The sequence below is a fragment of the Octopus sinensis genome, linkage group LG2 (assembly GCF_006345805.1).
Source record: "Octopus sinensis linkage group LG2, ASM634580v1, whole genome shotgun sequence".
NCBI classification, from domain to species: domain Eukaryota; kingdom Metazoa; phylum Mollusca; class Cephalopoda; order Octopoda; family Octopodidae; genus Octopus; species Octopus sinensis.
In genome coordinates this window covers 187,030,773-187,035,772 of record NC_042998.1, presented here as the reverse complement: position 1 = coordinate 187,035,772, position 5,000 = coordinate 187,030,773, and positions in this window count along the sequence as shown.

Sequence of the window (5,000 nt, the reverse complement as noted above, 5' to 3'; positions counted from 1 at the left end):
TGAGGATACTTTCGAGATCTTTCTTCATAGTATCAACGCAAGTTTGGCAGAGGGTATTTAAGTTGCGTGTGATGATGAATGGTTGGGGAAGGTTAGGGAAAAATGGAGTGTAGTATTATTTGCGGAATAGTGTGCGTTGTTGGACATTACGGAGGTAAGTATGTTGTTCATGTATTGAGGTACGGAATGAGGAAAGTAGCAGATAAAACGAAACCTGGCACCATCATAGCTGATTGAGCTAAGAACGAGAAGAACACTGTCAACACACACCGCAATAGTGCGATTCAACTGGAAGCTACCGATCCAAGAAATGAGAGACGTAAGGAACCAATAGGCAGCTTGTAGTTTCGATAGGAGATTTGCGTACCAAACATGGTCGAAAGCGTTGCTGCTGTTGAGGTAATGGAACAGATATTATCAGGGCCGGTGACTTTGTTGGTTTGAAGTAACGGAGGTACTTAAACACAAGCATGTATGTATGCAAGTTTGTGGATCTGGAACTGTAGGAAGGGAAATATTTGGGGGAGATTGCCCAGGGTTTTGTGTAGAGTTGGCTTTAAGTAGACGGCTAAAGTGGAAGCATTCTTCGAGAAGATACTACCCACAGATTCATCATTGTAGTGAAGTGGATGAGAAAAGGAATTCTGCAAAGATGGTGGATTTTTTTTTTTTGGGGGGGGGGGGGGGGCAAGGATTGGCTGTAGTTTGGGAAGAAGAACGCTCGAGGGTTGTACAATGCACGGAAGTAGCTTTCGCTGTTCGGATAGTAATATTGCAGTAGTTGCGTTCTTGAGTAAACAAAATTCTTCAAGTATTATATTGACCCTTTTTACTTGATGTATATGTATATATAACATAGATATATTTATATATAATATATATGTGTATATATAACATAGACATATATATATATAACATATGTATACATATAGGCGCAGGAGTGGCTGTGTGGTAAGTAGCTTGCTAACCAACCACATGGTTGCGTGGCATCTTGGGCAAGTGTCTTCTGCTATAGCCACGGGCCGACCAATACCTTGTGAGTGGATTTGGTAGACAGAAACTGAAAGAAGCCTGTCGTATATATGTATATATATATATATGTGTGTGTGTGTGTGTGTGTGTGTGTGTGTGTTGTGTTTGTCCCCTTAGCATTGCTTGACAACCGATGCTGGTGTGTTTACGTCCCCGTCACTTAGCGGTTCGGCAAAAGAGACCGATAGAATAAGTACTGGGCTTACAAAGAATAAGTCCCGGGGTCGATTTGCTCGACTAAAGGCGGTGCTCCAGCATGGCCGCAGTCAAATGACTGAAACAAGTAAAAGAGTAAAAGAGAGAAAAGAGTATATATTACATAGACAGATGCTGGCATATGAAATACCAAACAACGTAAATTAATGATTTCTTAAAATCATCTCCGCCTCTAGAGGATGTGTAGCAATTATCAAATGGCTACTAAGAACAGCTCCATATGAGAAAGGGATATAATCTCAAGAATCAAGAATTTTCCGAAACTGACTTGCCATTAAAGAAAAGGACAGGCTTAATATCTAGAGATAAGAGGACAATTTTGAACATATATTTCTGCTTTAATGGGGTCATCAGCATGTCAACTATCCTGTATATGTATCAATTTCTTTAATTTCCGGTAACTTAGTGGTTCATCCGAAGACATCGATAGAATAAGTACCAGATTTTAAAACAGTAAGTACTTGGGTCGATTACTTCAACTAAACACTTCAAGGTGGTTCCCCAGTGTGGCTGCAGTCCAATGACTGCAACAGATAGAGTATACGCACACTCACACACACACACGCACACACACACACACACACACACACACACACACACACACACACAATTAATTAGCAGGGGGTTTCGATCGAATTGTTCCTGAAACTTGTTTTTTTTAATATCTTCTACGGATTGCTTGAAACTTTCTAACTTCCTACACCTTGATCCTTGGATCTTACCATTACATATCAATTTTTGGTTAAGCTCAAAGTGTAGTGTATATATATATTGTACTTATTCTATCGGTTTCTTTTGCCGAACCGCTAGCTACATGGACTTAAACACATCAGCATCGGTTGTCAAGCGATGTTGGGGGAACACACACACACCACACACACACACACACACACACACACACACACACACACACACACACATACATATACATATATACGACGGGCTTCTTTCAGTTTCCGTCTACCAAATCCAATCACAAGGCTTTGGTCGGGCCGAGGCTATAGTAGAAGACACTTGTCCAAAGTGTCACGCAGTGGGACTGAACCCGGAACCATGTGGTTGGTAAGCAAGCTACTTACCACATAGCCACTCCTGCGCCTATACATATATATGTATATACATACATACATACATACATACATACATACATACATACATACATATTTAGAGAATGGAGCAGGTAAAATTCAGGTTACATATGTTCCGTAGATAGCAGAACCTCGGAAGTTGTAATTACTCAACAAGGGGTACTCCACCAGCTACTCATCAGGCCGAAGTAAAATGAAGGTTACATTATCAAATCCCCTGCAAGTTAACATGGGATCCCTTGACGACAATGTAACCTTCATTTGACAAGGGTATCTTCGGCCTGAGGAGTAGCTAGCGGGGCACCTCTTGTTCAGTAATTACTACTCCCGAGGTTCTGCTATCTAGGTAACATATGCAGCCTGGATGTTATCTACTCCATTCCCTAAATTTTGAATGTTTATTCGCATACACACCAACCCCTGTTGCTAACAGTGAACTATAGAATAACATTCTTCAGCTTGGGAAACATTTACAACCGTCTACGTCAATAAATCACTATTGTCCCTGAAAGTTGCTTTTTATACCTTCTACAGGTTGCTCAAAGCTTACTATCTTCCTATACCTGAATCCTTGGATCTTACCTTTACGTTCATATCTTTATATATAAAGGTGAAGTTGTGTGTTTGTCTCCTACGATTTAGATTCCTAACTACTCCCACATTTTGCGGTGCAGTTTAACCAAAACCGGATATCTTATAGTCGTGATTCATATCGAGCCCTTCTGGGTATTAGCGCGCGTCTACGATGAGTCTACGATTTAAAAAAAAATTTACCATCATATTTTTCCATTTAATGCATTTTTTCGCTATTATATAAGGGAAGTAACTATCTAAAAATGTCTACGATGAGTCAACGATTTAAAAAAAAATTTACCATAATTTTTTTTCCATTTTTAATGCATTTTTTTGCTATTTTTTGGCTATAACTCTCTAAAAATGCTTATATAGTTATTTCCCTTACAAACCTGAGCAACGCCGGGCGATGCTGCTAGTTATATATATAATAATTTGTATTAAAATTTTTATAATTATATTCTTATCTTATATGTATTGAATTATAATGTATATATGTATTTTATTAAGGGTCTCGTTTTTGTTAAATGAATAAATAATTCAACATTCTAATATCCAAAAGTTGATGAACAAACTAAATTCTTTCTCCATTTTCTTATTTGTATTATATATATATATATATGTGTGTGGGGGGGGGAGGGTGCGTGTGCGTGTGTGTGTGTATGTATGTATGTACACACACACACACACACACACATATACATATAGAGAGAGAATTCACGAAAGAAAACAAAAGACGATGATAGGTGGTGTAGAAAACAAACAGATGTATTCGTATAACGCTCGGGAATTGAAAAAGTCTTTAACATTTCAAGCCTACGCTCTTCCACATAAAGGAACACAGAGAGAAACAAAGAGAGGAAAAAAATGTGTGTAGTGGCTACCGATCTATCATGGCGAATGCCGGACAGAAGGGTTACACAGAAGAGCGAAGAGGTAGGGGAGATAACAAAGTAGTAGTGATCCCAAAACGAAGGTGCGCGTGTGTGTAAGAGAGTACGTATGTGCGTGTGAAAGAGGGCTGGTAATCTTGACGTGTGCGTGTGTGTATGTGTAGGTGTGAAAATGTGGGGGTGGGAATTGGTCAGTGCTAGTGTGTGGGTGGTGGTGTACTGTGATGTGATGTGTTGTGTGGTATGGTGTAGTGTGGTGTAATGTTGTTGGGAGGTGGGGAGGCACGGGTGGGGTTTGTGGGAGAGGGTGTAAGGGATGGGATGGGAAGGATAGGGAAGGTGGAGTAGGAATGTGTAGGGGTGGGGTGGGCTTATGGGGGAAGGTGAAGAGGGAAGGTGGGTATGAGAGAAGAGAGAAAGAAAGTAAGAGAGAAGAGAGAAAGAGCGTAGGGGTGAAGAGAAGTAGGAGTGAAGAGAAGTAGGAGTGAAGAGAAGTAGGAGTGAAGAGAAGTAGGAGTGAAGAGAAGTAGGAGTGAAGAGAAGTAGGAGTGAAGAGAAGTAGGAGTGAAGAGAAGTAGGAGTGAAGAGAAGTAGGAGTTGGAACAAGAGAGGAGAGGTGGGTGGGAGGAAGTAGGAGGGAGGGGGAGAGAGGCAAGGGAGGAGGTTAGATGAAGAGGGGAGGAGAGTTGAGCCCATGTGGGACAAAGGAGCGAAGAGAGAAGATTAATCCCTGTTCACGGCACATACAGGAGTTCGGATGGCTTCTGTGCAAGAACAATGTGAACACGGACAGGTGTTGCAAAGAAAGATCGGTAGAGCGGAAATGGCGTGAGACCAGGCTGTCATTGACGAGGCGGATGTCTCGGAGGTGTTCCACAAACCGGTTAGCCAAGCGGCGTCCTGTTTGTCTGGTGTACAGAGAATTGCAGAGAGAGCATGAGATGCAATAGATGATATTGGTAGAAGTGCCGGTGAAGGAGTCGGTGATGTGATAGGGTCGATGATGCATGCCGGTGAGAAGGGTGGTGTTGGAGAGGTAACGACAAGTGCGGCAGCGTGGGCGGGAGCAGTGGAACGAGCCAGGTTGAGAGGTTGGATTGGGGAAGAAGCTGTTGACCAAGAGGTCTCGTAAGTTGTGGGCTCGTTTGAAGGAGGGGAGGAGTCGGTTAGGGAAGATGTGTGAAGTGGACGGGTCGGA